At 31.9% G+C, this 18,830-nt stretch overlaps 1 protein-coding gene across 5 annotated transcripts in view; it reads right to left on the reverse strand.

Moving 5' to 3' along the window:
• Positions 1-18,830, reverse strand: part of LOC122506360 (beta-glucuronidase-like) — a 623,628-nt gene that overhangs the window by 458,149 nt on the left and 146,649 nt on the right. The window lies entirely within an intron of this gene.

Here is an 18,830-nt window from a genome sequence, read left to right on the forward strand (position 1 = left end):
AAATTTCATACCCGTAAATGAAATTCAGTTGGTTTTTGACTTTAATGACTTTTATGGTAATGCTCTACTAAAAAGGTAGGTAATTTACAGACTGATGGTAAGTGTTACCATCAGTCGGTAAGGTAGATTTCTGTCATAATTTTGTGCAATCTCTGTCAGGGTTCTACTTTTTACCTTACCGATTCCCCTTTTGGAGTTTGTTAACTTTAAGTTATTCTATTAGTCAACGTTTATTATACTGTGGTAGGAGAGTTGCGCGCGACTCTGGAGTAGTAGGGTGCGTGTAGTGGGGGAGTGAGTATGGTGGGGAATGGGGTATAAGTTGCGGACCGTGAGCCACAATCATCAGTTGCATCTTGTAAGGTGCAACTAACTATTTCCAGGTTTTCAGGGTTTTCAGAGTCAATTTTCAGAGTTTCCACAGTCAATTTTCAAAGTTTTTGTTGGTTTTATTGATTTTTTTATTATTATAGTTATTTTTTATTTTGTATTAGGTTTAAGGTTGTGGTCTTTTTTACTATTTTAGGCTTTTTTATTTTATATCAGGATTAAGGTGGTGGTGGTTTTTTTATTTCAGGATTTTTAAAAGTTTTTCTTAGTTTTAGGTGTATTTTTTTATATTTAGCTTTTAAGATGCCAAAGTGTAAATCTTCTAAGAAGATTCGTCAAAGTATTGACACTGATGAGTACAATGAATTTTTTCGAGAATCTGACAACTTTATTAAAACAGTGGAATGTCAGCTCATTACTACAATATCATTAACTGGTGATGAAAAATGCATTACAGCATTTCAATGGCAGAACAATTGTGAACGGTATAAGAATATTATAAGATAATTTTTTCATAAGTCCAATTTATCTTCGTCACAAAGATCTAGGTGCTTAAATTTAATTGAAAAAATGGAATACTTGCGCTGCCATTTTGATAATGTAATGAAACGTGGTGCAGGTGTGCAAGTGTCGAATGATAGAATGAAATGGGTGGATTTTGAAGAAGCGTTTGAGGGTAGGTTACAAAATAGTGCTGTAATGAATTTAGATTACAAGGATATCAATGAATTCCTTGATGATGCCTTTAGTTTATTTAAGGTTAACATTGAAAAAGCGTTAAACCGGTTTGGTCCGTTGAAAGTGTATACAGTATTGTACGCGAAATTTGTTAAAGATTTAATCGATGGAAAAACGGAAGAAATATCTGATTTAAAAACATTTATCGCAAAAACTGGTGATATTTTAGTTACAACATTATTAGATGACTGGTACAATGTAAATGTTAAACAAGTAACCTTAAAAAGAATGGAAGAATTCCAAGAGAAAGATTCTAATTGGAGACTTCATTCTATTGAAAGGTTGGAGGTTAACATTAACAAATACAATCCTATGCGCGCAAGTTCTTATATCAATTTGCCAGCTGCTATCAATCGAAAACATGCCTGCATTAATGTCCAAAATGCTAATAATCAGTGTTTTAAATGGGCAATATTGTCAGCACTGTACTCAGCAGACAAACACGCCGAACGAGTTTCAAAATACAGACCCTATGAAGATACACTCAATTTTAGTGGAATAGAATTTCCTGTTTCTCTAAAAGACATTTTCAAATTTGAATCTCTAAACAACATTTCAGTAAATGTATATGGACTTGTCAAAAAAAGTGAGAAGTTTACAGTTTCACCTCTACATCTTTCATCTCAAAAGAAGGTTAATCACATAAATCTTCTTCGAATTGAAAACCACTATATAGATGAAAATCTAAGTGATGATGAGAAGGAGGAAAATGAAATAAATCTCATCTCTTTTAATTACCATTATGTTTGGATAAAGGATTTATCAAGACTTGTTAGTTCCGATTTATCAAAGAAGAAAAACAAGAAATACATCTGTGATCGCTGCCTCCATTACTTTGGAAATGAAAATAAGCTTAGTGAACATGAAGAAACTTGCAGGAAGATAAATTACACCAGAATTAAACTACCGGAAGTGGGGAGAAATTTTGTTGAATTTAAAAATTTCCAAAACAAGGAGCGTGTGCCGTTTATCATTTATGCTGATTGTGAGAGTCTTTTAGTTCCAGCAGAGAATTCACAACTACAAGCCAACAATACTAAGGTTTTCCAAAATCATAAACCGCTCAGTATTGGCTACTACTTAAAATGCACCTTTGATGATTCGTTATTCACATATAAAGCATCACCAAAGGATGAGGAAGATCCTTCTAAATGGTTTTCAACTGAGTTGAAAAATTTGTCTGAAAATTTAGATTTAATGTTCAAGAATCCTGTACCAATGGAAACATTAAGTCCACACCAACTAGCAGCATTTCGAAATGAGACTATTGTCATCTAACAGGGAAGTATCGTGGACCTGCACATCAAGATTGTAACATTAACTATCACGAGTCGCAGACCATACCAGTTGTTTTTCATAATCTTAGTGGCTACGACGCTCATTTTATTATTGAAGCTATTGCTACATCATTTGATAGTAATGTTAATCTGCTTCCTATAAATAAGGAAAAGTATATTGGTTTTACTAAAAATGTAAAAGGTAGTTTTTTGAAGTTCCGTTTCATCGACTCATTTAAATTTATGGCATCATCATTGGATAAGTTAGCATCCTATCTTAATGAATATAAAATTGTAAACTCAGTCTTTTCAAATTACAGTAATGAAAAAATTAAATTGTTAACGCGTAAAGGGGTATTCCCCTACGAGTATATTGACACTAGGGAAAAACTCGATGAAACACAGTTGCCACCGAAAGAAAAATTCTATAGTACATTGAATGATTCGAATGTTTCTGATGAAGATTATGTACATGCGCAGAAAGTATGGAGTGAGTTTGGTTGTCAAAATCTAGGTGATTATGTGTATTTGTATATGCAAACTGATATATTGTTACTTGCAGATGTCTTCGAAAATTTCAGAAATCAGTGTTTAATTTCATACTGTCTTGATCCCGCACATTATTATACAACGCCAGGATTGACATGGGATGCCATGCTAAAGTACACGAATATAAGATTGGAACTCCTCACAGACATTGACATGGGAATGTTTATCGAACGTGGAATAAGAGGTGGGGTGAGTCAGTGCACAAATCGGTACGCGAAAGCAAATAACCGTTATATGAAAAATTACAATGAGAGTGAGGAAACATCTTATATCATGTACTTTGACGCAAATAACTTGTATGGTTGGGCCATGGTTCAATCTCTACCCTATGGCGGCTTTGAGTGGGAAGAAAATTTTGATAATGATTTCGATTTTAATGTTTCAGATGATGATCCAATTGGGTACATCCTTGAAGTTGATTTGGATTATCCATATCAACTTCATGATAAACATAGTGATTAAAAAAAATGCCCTTTTGCCCAGAACCCTCAAAGCCGCCAGGATCAAAAGATCAAAAGCTCCTTACTACCCTCCTACCGAAACAAAAGCACGTTCTCCATTATCGTGCCTTAAAACAAGCTATTGACAACGGTTTAGTTTTAATTCACATTCATCGCATCTTAACATTCAAACAATCTACTTGGCTTAAGAGTTACATTGACTTTCATACCACGCAAAGAACAAACGCCAGTAATGAATTTGAAAAAAACTTGTTTAAATTAATGAATAATGCAGTATTTGGCAAAACAATGGATAACGTGCGGAAACATGTTGAAATTAAACTTGTGACAAAGTGGGAGGGTAGATATGGAGCTGAAGCCCTTATAGCAAAACCTAATTTCCACAGCACACAGTGGGTGATTTTGCTCATTTTTGTGTCAAAATCGTAAAACTCTGAGCAGAAACAACATAAAAGGATAAATCTTTTTCGAGAGTATAGATTAGTGCCTACAGATTACGGGAAAAATAAACAGAAGCGTTAAAAAAATTTTTATAACCTTAAAATTTTACGTGGAAGTCAGAAGTTTCAGTAAACAATCAATATTATCCATTACTGCGCAAGTTTGCAAGTTGTTTTTCGCCCAAAAAGTATTTTTCTTAGTAAATTTTGAGTCAACTTATTCGTACCTATGGTTCAAAATAATTAAAAATTATTTGGTTTTGAATAAATGAGGTTATAAATGTCATACTTTTTCTCACCTCGTTTAAAACAAATTAAAAATAATTTTTTTGATAACTGAAGGTATTTTAGGGGTTTTTGGGGTCGCTGATTACGAATCTGAAGTCAGATTTTTAAAATTCAAAATGGCGGATTCAATATGGCGGATGACATATTTAAAATTTGATCGAATTGGCTTGAAAGTTGTTACCTGGGGGTTTTTTCGGTCGCTGATTACGAATCTGATGTTAGTTTCTTAAAATTCAAAATGGCGGATCCAATATGTCGGATAATATATATAAAAATTGATCAAATTGGCTTGAAATTCGTTACCTGGGGGTTTTTCCGGTCGCTGATTACGAATCTGATGTTAGTTTCTTAAAATTCAAAATGGCGGATCCAATATGGCGGATGACATATATAAAATTTGATCGAATTGGCTTGAAAGTTGTTACCTGGGGGTTTTCTCGGTCGCTGATTACGAATCTGATGTTAGTTTTTTAAAATTCAAAATGGCGGATCCAATATGGCGGATAATATATATAAAAATTGATCAAATTGGCTTAGAAGTCATTATTCGGGAGATTTTATGGTCGCTGATTACGAATCTGAGGTCAGTTTTTTGAAATTCCAATTTGCGGATTTAAAATTTGTATGTTTAATATGGTCGTCTGCAGTGTTATTAGTGTTGCAAATTTAATTTTAATTAAATACATGTTAACATCTTTTTTGTATCCGGAATTATTAAAAAAATACGTATTAAAGTTCCATGCTGTTATTTAAGAAAAGAGAATTTAGCAACGAAAAGTATATTCAAAAAAACAAATGAGTATACACTTTCAAATAAAAATGTTTAAACTATAATTTTTTAAATAGACATATTCTCTCATCCGTATTAGAAATGTCAAAGCATATCAGAAAGTATCTACTCATTTGTTTTTTTGAATATACTTTTCGTTGCTAAATTCTCTTTTCTTAAATAACAGCATGGAACTTTAATACGTATTTTTTTAATAATTCCGGATACAAAAAAGATGTTAACATGTATTTAATTAAAATTAAATTTGCAACACTAATAACACTGCAGACGACCATATTAAACATACAAATTTTAAATCCGCAAATTGGAATTTCAAAAAACTGACCTCAGATTCGTAATCAGCGACCATAAAATCTCCCGAATAATGACTTCTAAGCCAATTTGATCAATTTTTATATATATTATCCGCCATATTGGATCCGCCATTTTGAATTTTAAAAAACTAACATCAGATTCGTAATCAGCGACCGAGAAAACCCCCAGGTAACAACTTTCCAGCCAATTCGATCAAATTTTATATATGTCATCCGCCATATTGGATCCGCCATTTTGAATTTTAAGAAACTAACATCAGATTCGTAATCAGCGACCGGAAAAACCCCCAGGTAACGAATTTCAAGCCAATTTGATCAATTTTTATATATATTATCCGACATATTGGATCCGCCATTTTGAATTTTAAGAAACTAACATCAGATTCGTAATCAGCGACCGAAAAAAACCCCCAGGTAACAACTTTCAAGCCAATTCGATCAAATTTTAAATATGTCATCCGCCATATTGAATCCGCCATTTTGAATTTTAAAAATCTGACTTCAGATTCGTAATCAGCGACCCCAAAAACCCCTAAAATACCTTCAGTTATCAAAAAAATTATTTTTAATTTGTTTTAAACGAGGTGAGAAAAAGTATGACATTTATAACCTCATTTATTCAAAACCAAATAATTTTTAATTATTTTGAACCATAGGTACGAATAAGTTGACTCAAAATTTACTAAGAAAAATACTTTTTGGGCGAAAAACAACTTGCAAACTTGCGCAGTAATGGATAATATTGATTGTTTACTGAAACTTCTGACTTCCACGTAAAATTTTAAGGTTATAAAATTTTTTTTAACGCTTCTGTTTATTTTTCCCGTAATCTGTAGGCACTAATCTATACTTTCGAAAAAGATTTATCCTTTTATGTTGTTTCTGCTCAGAGTTTTACGATTTTGACACAAAAATGAGCAAAATCACCCACTGTGCAGCAGGACCATCTTTAATGAAAATTTAGTTGCTGTAGAACTTACGAAAATGGAGATTTTTATGAACAAATCACTTTATGTTGGCTTGGCAGTTTTAGATGTTTCAAAAACTTTAATCTACGACTTCCACTATGTTTATATGCTAAAAAAGTATAATGAAAAAAATTTGAAATTGTTGTATACTGACACTGACAGCCTAATTTATGAAATTAAATGCTCTGATGTATATGCAGACATGAAAGAAGACATTCATAAATTTGATACTTCCGATTTCCCTGTAAATAACTTTTACGGCATTCCGCAAGCCAACAAAAAAATTTTAGGAATGATGAAGGATGAGTGCAACGGAAAAATTGTAACAGAGTTTGTTGGCTTGCGGAGCAAAATGTATAGTGTGCGAGTTGAAGAGAAAGATTTAATAAAAAAGGCTAAAGGTGTAAAGTACGTCGTTGTAAAGAAAAATATTAATTTTGACGATTATGTTTATTGTTTACAAAATGTTGAAATGCAACGTCGAACACAGTATTCAATCAGGTCAAAACTTCACAAAGTCCAAACATTAAAACAAACAAAGATTGCACTAAGTCCTTACGATGACAAGAGATATTTGTTAGCATGGGGACACTGTAAAATTGTAGACATTATGGAAAAAGAAGAAAATGAACCATTGTAAATAGAAAAGAAATTGTTAATAAGGAGAGAGAGAGGAAGGAATTGTTTGTTTGAATAAAAGATGTTCATTTTATTTGATGTCTTCTTTATTTTAAATAAACCTTAATCTAGTTACATGAATTTATTTTAACTTTTTAAACTTATCTTAACTTATTTTAACTTTTTTTAACATTACTTTAACTTATTTTGACTATAGTTTAACTTTTTTTAACTATACGTTAATGTTAATTTAACGTTACTTTAACTATACTTTAACTTATTTTAACTATACTTTAACATTACTTTAACTATACTTTAACTATATTACATATCAGATTTTTTTATCCAACTATTGTGTGAGCTATCGAATCCAAGCCATTTCACGTATACATCATTACCACGAGTCTTAAGAACTTTTTCTACAAGGTAAACATCTGGATATTGGACCTTCAGCAATTCTTCTTCGTAGAAACCACCTTCGATGGGTTGATTTTGGTAATCTTTCAGCTTGTATTTAACTGGTTTTGTTGATTTAACTTTATCCACGGTGAATATTTCCGTTGTCCAGTTGGGAGTATATACTTTTTCAAAGATATTTTTGTACTTGCTAACTCGAACTCTGTCTCCAACTTTGAATTTTGATCTTTTCAGCGGAATTCTACGTAGTTTACGGATACGTCTCAGCAGTTCTCTTGTATCTTCTACGGTGACATCTTTGGGTTTCATACCAATAGTACGATGCTTTTTATTATTGTACTTTGACATGAGAGTTGGTAAAAGATTAATCCATTTATAATTTCCTTGTAAGTTGAATTCAGGCCACATCATATTTTTTAGAGTGCGGTTAAATCTTTCAACAATTGAGGCTTTCAAATTACTATAGGTAGAATAGAGATTAATGTTAAATTCTTGCATTAAACTCTTAAATTCAGAATTGTAAAATTCTTTTCCTCTATCAGTATGCAAATTTTTGGGAATTCGGCCTTGTTTTAATATCAATTTCATGGCCGAAGAAATATCCTTTCCATTCTTACTCTTTACAGCTACAGCCCAGGCATATTTGGAAAATATGTCTATAACTGTGAGCATGTATTTAAAACCTTTATTAGAATAAGAATAAGGTATCATTTCAACTAAATCTGCTTGCCAGGTTTCGTCTATACCACGCATTTGAACTTTTCGACGAGGATAATTTCTTCTAGCTTGTTTATGCAGTTCAGATACAACTGTTAATTTTTGATCATCCATCACTGTTGTATAAATTTAGCCTCTTTGATAATGTAATTTTGCTGTGATTCAATTTCTTTAAGTCTTTCGTTTACTCTATCTTCGATAATTCGAATATAAAGATTCAAATCATCAATAGCTGATCTCAAAGAAGATGTAATTTGAAAAACTGTTTTTATCTCGTTTTTAATAATTTTCTGTGCAAGTCTTAAATTTACAGCGTCTTGTTGCTCTTCAGCGTCTTGCACGTTACAGAGTCTTTTGTTATCAATGTCGTATTGTTCACTTGGAGTAATTTTAAAACCAATTCCAGTAGGTCCAGGAAGTCCATGACTTGCAAGGGGCCGTGACAAGGGATGTCCAAACACATCAATGCTCATTTTAATACTAAGCTCTATTTGCTTGTACTCTCCTAATATATAATGCGAGCTTCACGTAGTTCTTCGATGATTGACATAATTTCATTATTATGGCTTGGATTACCAGCTTGCTGTGATGCTACTAGCAGGCGTAAACGGTCAACTAGTTCATTGAGATCATCCCAATAGATGTAGTCTGGGTTAAATTGTTTCTTTGAAATCATAAATTGAGGTAATTTCTTTCTAAGTTTCTTCTTCTTCAAAACACCACTACCCTTTTTTGGCGTACCCTTAAAAAGTTTTGAAATGACAACAGTGTATTTAGAGCTCCTGGTTACGTTGACAAGTCCACTGGAACTATAATTTTTTCGGTGTGCATTTGTAGCTACAAGAATTTCTTTATAATTTTCCAAATCATCTGAACTTATTAATACATGATTAGGTTCTTGTCGAAATAAAAGTTCAAGCAACCCAGCAGTTTTTAAATATTTTTTCTTTTCAGCAAGTTGAATATGTGAACCTTCTAAATCAACTGGTGTATCACCAATAATAAAAGAACCATTAGGAAGCTTACGTACTCCATAAACCACGTCTAAAAAACTTTTTCTGTTTTTATTCAATAATTGAATAAATTTATTGGTCAAATTTTCATAATTAAGTTCTTCTCCTTCTTCTTCAAACTTGTTGCTCTTATCAAGTTGACTGTCATTGAGTAGTGTTTTATCAAATTCCTCTTCCTCATCAACAGCAGTTGAAAATGAAAAATCATTTTCCTCCTTTTTAACTTTTTCTTTCTTAATATTTTTGAAAGGTATGTCAGTTATGTTCACCAACTTTTCCAGGGGTGTTACTATTGGTTGAAAAGTTTCTTTCAATACTGTTTCTGCAGCCTCTTTACCCATTTTGAGTAAACGATGTTTCCGCCTAATAGCATCACTTGCTTTTGCTATTTGACGAAGCATTTTTTGCTCTTTTCGATACATGTTTTCTTCGAGACAAGATAAACTATACTAATTAAAAATTTAATAAAGTTCTTGTATTTATAGTGAAATGAAGCAATCAAATCCTCTTCTATACCTTCCCTCATTAAAATTACGGTCCTTATCAATAACAACAAATCCATATTTGTCAGATTTCCAACATTCTGAACATAAATCGCGAAATTGAGTATAACTCATATCTGTATTAACATGATCTTCGTATACATGTTTCAGATTCTTTTCATCTTGTCTAAATAAAACCAATAAATTAACATTATCTCGAACAAGATGTTTAGGAATACGAGCATACGTTTGACATAAATAGAAACTGTCAACATTTACATGTCTGCCCATACAAAAGAAAGCTCTAACATTATCTTGCTTTTCACAAGCAATGTCATCAAAAACGAATATTGAATTTGCTTTAGCATCTTTTGGAGATACTACTTCTTCATGTTCACTAAATGGAAAATACTCAACACCATCTACCTGACTGATTACATTTTCTAAAAATTTATATTTCGGCTGCTGTAGAGATTTAGAGTAGAGGTAAATATTCTTAAAACTTAGACCATTTGGATGTATTATTAGGGAAAGAAGAGCATTTGTTTTACTACAATTTAAGGGGCCACAGAAAACTGCTCGAATGCTGTCTGAAAAGAGACTACCGTGACGTTTAATCTTTTTTTCATTAGTTTCAACATCTATACTAGAGATTGGCAGTGCGATAGGTTGTTTCGTGAATTGCATCTTGACAGTAACTGCTCGAAAATCTATAAATACCCAGCTTTTATAGTCAATTTTGTCAGTTTCACGTCAATCATTGTAGAGTAAAGTATGATTCTGCATCAGGAGGTGAAAAAAGGTCGCTATCAAGGAAAAGGTTTAATCAATCGTATCATCAATAGTCTACCGTTTGAGTTACATTTACCATGATATCAATTCTGTGGACCTGGTACAAAGTTGGCAAAGCGTTTGTCTCGAGGTGATCAGGGAATTAATCCACTAGACGCTGCATGTAAACAACACGACATTGCTTATTCGCAAAATCGTGAAAATATTCAAGCTAGAAACGAAGCAGATAAAGTATTAGCTAAGAAAGCTTGGGAACGTGTTACAGCTAAAGATTCTGGTGTAAGTGAAAGAGCAGCTGCTTTAGCTATATCCGGAACCATGAAAGCTAAATCAAAGTTAGGCATGGGAATGAGAAGAAGAAGAAAATCATCTATAAAGAAGAAGAGTAAAAAAATGTGTAAAAATAAACGAGTAGCGCTAAGAGAAATTGTTGATGCTGCACGAAAAAGTATAGCTCCTGGTAATAATGCTGAAGAATCAATTCGAGCAGCTATAGTTGGTGCACGAAAAGCAATAAAAAATGTTGGTGGTAAATCCAAAATTTTATCACCGAGACTTCTTCCTGTACCTACTAAAGTAGGTGTAATTTTACCACTAGTTCTAATTTTTGCTGGACTTAGTGCTTTAGGAGCACTTGCTGGAGGTGCTTCAGGAATAGCAAGGGCTGTTAATAAGGCTAAAACAGCTAGTGAACAGCTTGCAGAAGCTCAACGTCACAATAGATCCATGGAAGGCATATCGCTTGGAAAGGGATTACACCTTAAACCTTATCGACAAGGACTTGGTCTCCACTTGAAACCCTACATTCAAGGAAAAGGAATTAAAAAACGAGCATCAAGAAAAAAGAAGCAAACAACAAGGAGCAAAAAAAACCTGTTTTGAAGCTACCTCACCGTCCACTAACTGATTTTGATTTGTTGAAGTATGCCAAAGCTGTCAAAATACCCCATTTTCGTGGTATTTTTATGCGAAATGAACTACCTGTAAGTGGTCCTCACCAGTGTGAATCAGGAATAATTAATCTTGATAATAAAGAAGGTGCTGGAACACATTGGGTAGCATATAAAAAATTCAAAAACGAAACAATGTATTTTGATAGTTTTGGCAACTTTGCTCCACCAACAGATCTTGTCATTTACTTGGGTGATGGTAGCTTAATAAAATATAATCACAAAAGATATCAAAATTATGATACATTTGTATGTGGACACTTGTGTCTTAAATTTTTGTGTAATCAATTAAATATTAAGAGTTGTTTTAACCCTTATAAGACACAGGTCTCCTCAGAGATGGGCAGGTTATTCTAAAATGTAACGCTACAAACTTGGTGGGGAGTGGTTCCAAATGACTTCCAGATTCCAAATTTTCAAACCGATAAATCGTACCTGATCCTCTTTTCGAATTATCTCTTTTACAGATAGTCGGAAACTTGAAAATGTATTATCTTAATGTGGAAGCTTTGATTCAGAAGGTTGCTAATTTTTCGTTATTAAAAATTTTTTAGACAAAGATTTTATGGATAATTATGTTCATGATTTTGAGAAAAGTGGGGGTAGGGGAGAGTAGGGCAAGACGGGGTACTTAAGGTTTAAAGCGCAAAAAAACGAAAATTATCGAATATATATTTTATTATTTTATTAAATAACCATCTTTGGGAATCAGTCTTTAGTAATAAAGGCGTACAAAGGCCAACTGTTTTTTAAAAAATCATAAAATTAATAATATGGAAAAATTGCAAATCTACCCATCTTGCCCCACCGGCGCGGTACTAAAAAATCAACCTATTTCTGTCGACAAATTTTACAAGTAAAGGTTGCATCTTCATCTTCGTCATAGACACAAGCACAACTGCACAAAGCCCATTGGCCGCAGACAGAACAAGCAGCCCAGCCTTTATTTGAGTCTAAATAATAACCATTACAATTTATAGAGACAATAGGTGTATTTTCCACTTTACCATCGCTAATTATTGATTTAACCTGACAAGCTTTTTTCTTTTTGCTCACTCTTTTTTTATTCAGTCTTGATTTAAGTAGATTTCTTAACTTCCCTTATTTCTCTTTTCTTTTGCTTCATTTGTGTACCCCGTCTTGACCCACTATTCCCTACCCTATCTTGCCCGCACCTACGAAATTGAATAAAATGATTAATTACTACAATTTACGATTCAACAAAGAAAAAAACATATGCTTCCCTTCTTCTGTAACCGTTTCCAGCTATAAAAAATTTTATATAGTTCATTAACTGTTATTTTAAAATAATAAACACCTCCTAAAAAAAGTAAAAAATTCACAAGAAAATTGTCGAAAACAGTTTTTTTAGTAAAACAGATAAAAGATTTGTTCTCATAGCTTTTAGGTTTTGTAAACAAGAAACTATCGTCTTGGTGCAGTATTATGTAAAATATAATCGCGATTGGTTAATTCGTTTGTTAAATAGAGCCGGTACCCCGTCTTGCCCCACTCTCTCCTATAAGTCCCAAAAATCACTTTTTAGTTTTTGTAAATACAACGGTTTTAAAGAATGATTGGATTGGTTTAAAATTTGTTACTCAGGGGTTTCGGGGTCGCTGATTGCGAATATGATGTCAAATTAAAAAAATCTGTAGACTAATTCCTAATCAGCGACCCCGAAGCCCCTCGAGTAACGAGTTTCAGGCAAATTGAATCGATTTTTAAAAGTCGATTGCCATATTGGATCCAACATTTTCAGTTTTGAAAATCTGACGTCATATTCGTAATCAGCGATCCCGAAAACCCCCAAGTAACAAATTCTTAGCGAATCCAATCATTTTTTAAAATTGTTGTATTTAGGTCAATTTGTATGCAGGACAACGGTTGAAAAATCAATTTTGACAGTTAATTTAGTTTGTTGTTGGCAATATCGCTACATTTTCGTAAAGTAGAGGGTTTAAGCTTTATTTTAACTCATATGACAAGTCTCTACCACGTCGGATTCACCCAGTAGAAATTTTCAAAAAGTACTAAGAAATGATTTTTGGGTATTTTACCCCCAATTTTCTGAAAATCCTGACGTGATGGGAGGTTTTTGTTAAATGTTAATTCGGATTTAGCGCAGCAAAAGCTACGGTAAATGACTTGTCGATCTCAGACAACGGAAATTTTTATTTTTTTGCAGGGTTCTGAAATTATATATATATTTATATATGTAGCACTTTAACATGTGACAGACGTGTCCAAATTTAAAAAATCAAAAAGTTTCTTGAAGAAGAGACAATTCGGAACCATAATTATCTATAAAATCTTTGTCTAAAAAATTTTTAGGAACGAAAAATCAGCAGTCTTCTGAATCAAAGCTTCCACATTAAGATAATAAATTTTTCAAGTTTCCGACTATCTGTATTAAGAGATAATTCGAAAAGAGGATCAGGTACGATTTATCGGTTTGAAAATTTGAAATCTGGAAGTCATTTGGAACAACTTTCCACCAAGTTTGTAGCGTTACATTTTAGAACAACCTGCCCACCTCTGAGGAGACCTGTGAAGACTATGTAACACCTGTAAGCTTTCAGTATAAAATCTGACAGCAACATGAGTGATTCATTTACTTTAACGTTAACAGGAAATTCTTCAGTTCTGGGAGCTGAATATTTCCCTTCAATAGAACTAAATTCAAATAAAAGTTATGTACTTGGTCTTGTTGAACTATTGACTTTTAATTCAATTCCCAATATTGATAAAGGAAATAACAAATTTTACGTTGGAAATCAAGTAATTGATATTCCAACTGGAAGTTATGAGATTAAAGATATTAAATCATATTTACAAAATTCTGTAAAAACTGGAACTGTTATTACTATAAAACCTAATAATAATACATTACGAAGTATTGTTGAATCTAATTTACCAATTGATTTTAAACCGAAAGATTCGATTGGTAAGTTGTTGGGATTTACATCACAGAAACTATCATCTCATAAAGCACATACTTCTGATTTACCTGTAGACATTTTAAAGGTTAATTCAGTTAGAATTGAGTGCAATATAACATCTGGAGCGTATATAAATAACCAAAAAGTTCACACTATCCACGAATTCTTTCCTAGCGTTCCACCAGGATATAAGATTGTGAAAGTGCCTGCACACGTCATTTACCTTCCGATTGCCACCAAGACAATACATAATATACAACTGCGAATTGTCGATCAGGACGGTGATTTAATCAATTTTAGAGGTGAAACTATAACAATTCGATTGCATATAAAGTCTTTGTAATGGGAATCGTTTATAATCAAAGAGCTGTTGTTGGTGGAAACTATAAAAGTCAGACAACATGCAAGAGTCAGATCAGTCTAAATTTATCTCACAAGGTGTTAACACCTCAGAATCGCCTTTTCCTGCAAGAACTAGGTCTAAAAGTTCAAGGAAAGAAAATAAGACAACAAGACAATTAATCTACATATTTTTTGGTTGCTGTTGCAATAAAAATGGACGAACTTCTCAATATTCCAGCAGCAGTGAATTTTGATGAGTCCATAGCTCATTATGAAATTCATGCTCATCAACCATATGCATCTTCATCGTTTAACAATAGTGAATTACTCTTACACAAAACGTACATTTAAGTAATAATGCTGTATGTTTTTTGTTTGATGAAATTCGCTATGAACTAAATGGTATTAAAATTGATCGCTGTAAATACGTTGGACATACTACAATCATGAAAAATTACACCTCGCAAACATCAAATCAGCTAAATTTTATTGAAAATGCTGGATATTCCAAAATTGCAGCTGATGCAAGACTTACTTTGGAAAATGGTTATTTTGATGTCACAATACCACTCAGCATGATTTTTGGTTTTGCTGAAGATTATAAAAAAATCATTATGAACGCTAAACATGAACTTATTTTAACAAGAGCACGTTCTGACGTGAATGCCATAATTCAAACAGGACAAGGAGGGGATGAAGAATTCAAAATTATCATTAATAAACTTGAATGGATGGTTCCATACGTTTTACCTTCTGACAATAACAAAGTTAAATTGTTAAAATTTATTGAAAAGGATCCATTAATTTCAATAAGTTTTAGGTCGTGGGAAATGTATGAGTATCCTTTAATTCCTACAAGTTCAAAAGTTTTGTGGCAAATTAAAACATCAACACAATTAGAGAAACCTCGTTATGTTATTGTTGGATTTCAAACAGCGAGGAAAGATAAACGCAAAAGATATGCCTGTCATTTCGACCATTGTAATATTACAAATGTGAAACTGTTTTTAAATTCACAATATTATCCTTATGGAAATTTAAATCTAAACTTTGATCAAAATCAGTACTCTCTACTTTATGAAATGTATGCTAATTTTCAATCATCATATTATGGAAAAGATTCAAAACTTATTTTAACAAAGGATATTTTCAAAAGTTTATTTCCTCTAATTGTTATTGATTGTTCTAAACAAAACGAGTTTTTAAAACAAGCATCAGTTGATGTGAGGTTAGAATTTGAAGCAGGATTCAACATGCCAGCCGAGACCACCGCCTACTGCTTAATCATCCATGATCGCGTCATACAATATAAGCCAATCAGCGGCGTTGTAAAGAAACTATTGTAAAAGAGTGGGGATAATGTGGTGGTGGTGGGGGATGATTACTATAAAAGCAGATGCTCTCAGCGAGAAATTCAACCAGATGCACAGCCTCTCGTCTACCTTTTTGAACCTCCTTGCCCTTGGAATTCACTGCGAGGAAGCTACAAAAGTGAAAATCTTTGGCTAACTCATAATTACCATGGGATTGATTGGACTGCAGGAGACGTACCATACGATGAACTTCAATCTATTCTACAAGGAATCCTGCGCGGTGCTAGTGCCATCTACGTCAAAGGATTAGAAAAAAAGACTTGGCTAGAGAAATACTTACTAAATGTACAAAATTTAGAAGATTTTAATTGTCCATCGTTAAAAAACTTAAAACTAAATTATTGTTAACGACTTGTAAACATCATACTCTTTATATTGAAAACTGTGCCGCAAAAAATGTTAAACTTCTTCTAGAATGGTTTTTGGAACCTCCAAACCAATATATAAGTGCTATTTTTAATGGAATTGATGAAATTGATTCTACGATTAATACTACTTTAAAATCTTTCTACGAAAATTGTGAATCTTTTTGTAAATAAATTTAATAAAGAAAAATAAATAAATATTATTGATTAAAAATTTAAAACAATGTTTCTTATTTAAAAAAAAACCTATCCTTTAAAATTTTATTTAATTTTAATACTAATTTATATAATTCCTAGAAAGAAAATTATTCTAAATCTTAAAATTAACTTATATTAAAAGACGGAAAAATAAATTTAAAACCAATTTATAGGTAAAACTTTGTGTGTTCATTTTATCAAAATTTTTTAAAATATATATACATTTTCTTTTTTTTTACAATTTATTGTAACAATTTAAATTCGACAACATTATACGGTCCTCCAAGATACTTCATTTGAAGTTTCTTCGATATCGCAGCTTCTTTCGTCATTTCCAAGGTGGTTGGTTCATCCTCAAAGAGCTTGATGAATCTCGTTGGTAAGTATGTGACGAAATCAGCATCAATCTCAAATATGATCCTAGGTCCATATTTGATCTGGACCTTCTTCATTTTTGAGACGTAGTACAGTCCATCTTTCATCAATTCCGCGAGCGGCTTCGTCGGCAGGTAACCTTCAAAACGGCCAACAGAGTTAACTTTTTCTAGATCCATTTTTAAGATACTTAAAGCTGTAAGAAAACCTTGAACAAAAAACAAGACAAAAAACTAATATAAATAGAATTCAAAAACTATCATAATGCTGAAAAAAATGAAGATGTAATACGAGGTTAATAATAATGAGGAATATTTTATACATACTATTACTTGGAAGACCTGCAAGAAAGAATGATTTTTGGCAGCCCGTGATCACTTTATATAATCGGTGTCCCCACTTTTTTCAAACCCCACCACACTACTATGCATGCGCAGCTCCAATCTCACCATAATTGCACAGCTGCAACCATCTTATATCCATGATGTATATGACGTCACACCCAGTGCCGTATTTGGTAAATTAGTAAATTTAAAGAAATACAAAAATCACTATAATTCACTAGCACAGAAAAAAAATTTAGGTTTTAAGTAATTTATTAGACTTAAATAATTAAATATTTTAATTAATCATTTAATTTAAATTGAGTTTTTGAATTCAATATAGATTTCTATTCTATTTCTAATGTTTATAATCGAAGAAACAATCGATCTCTCTAAAGAAAAATATTCAATTTTCAACTTTTACGTAAATCATTATGTTACGTAGAACCCAGCACGGATTGAAGGATGACACAACCAATGTAGTGAATTAGACTTTACTATATTAGCTGAATGTTTAAGATGTCATACCATGTAGGTGTAAAAGCGTTAAAAACATTTAACCAATAAGATCTATCTGTTAAATAGAAATCTTTTGAACAGATAGATCTTATTGGTTAAATGTTTTTAACGCTTTTACGTCTACATGGGATGATATCTTTAAACTATTCAGCTAAAATGAGTTTAGGTTGGGTATATTATATCAGCAATATTGGAAATATTCGGAAACTTACTGCTCCTTACCATGAAATATTTGACTAATAAAAAATTACTTTATATAAGAATCATGATAAAAAAACGAATAAAAATATGTAATTAAAAAAAATATTCTTTTTATTCTTATTATTATTATTTATTATAAGAGAGAAGTTTATTTTTTTTTATTTTTGAAAAATTTCAAGTTTAATGTTAAAATTATTATTAATCGATTAATTGTTCTATTCATATTTCTTATAATATATTGTGAAATTGAATAATTAAAATTGGTAGACCATTGTTCATAATTAATTATAGTCTTAATATAACTTTTGTTGAGTTAAAACTTCAAATTGTGAAAGAAGAATTCAACTTCATCAGCAATTACCCAAGTAGAAACTTATGCCTGGATCCAACCATGGCCCTTGTCTGGAAGCCCTGTTCCATACGTGGGCCATGCTGATTAAACATTTTAAAACTCTTTATATAGTTTTTAATGTCGAAAATAGGTTACATCTAATGTGTACATTTGAAGCTCAAAGACTAATTAAATTTATTTATTTGAGAAAAAACACTTTTAACAATTAAACCCAATTTATTTAAAATTTTTATAAATAATTTATTAATTTAGGATTTACCTAAAGTTATCATGAAATTGAAGTTACCAACGTTGATTTAACGAAAAAATTAGAAGAAATTTTTTTCTAAAAAGTTCAGTATACTAATTTTTCTTAATAACATTTTTTTATTTATTTTTTTAAGGGGAAAAAATAGAGGAAAGGGGGAAAAAGGGGACGAACTGTGATCCCTGGAATGTCTGCTGATAAGAAAATAAACAATTAACAAAAGAAAAAATTGTTTCCAAGGCAAGAAATTATTAATTAAGTTATAATTCCGAAATTTTTGGAAAATCCGTGACAAAAAAATAAAAACCCCTGCTTTCCCCGACTTTAACCTTTTGCAATTTTTTAAAGGATTTTGAAGATTAAAATAAATAGTTATTAAAGGAAAAAAATTGTTTCCAAGCCGAGGAATTAACAATTTACTTGAAATTCCTGGATTTTCGGAAAATCCG

Source organism: Leptopilina heterotoma, unplaced genomic scaffold (genome assembly GCF_015476425.1).
Source record: "Leptopilina heterotoma isolate Lh14 unplaced genomic scaffold, ASM1547642v1 Lhet_411, whole genome shotgun sequence".
Lineage (NCBI taxonomy): Eukaryota > Metazoa > Arthropoda > Insecta > Hymenoptera > Figitidae > Leptopilina > Leptopilina heterotoma.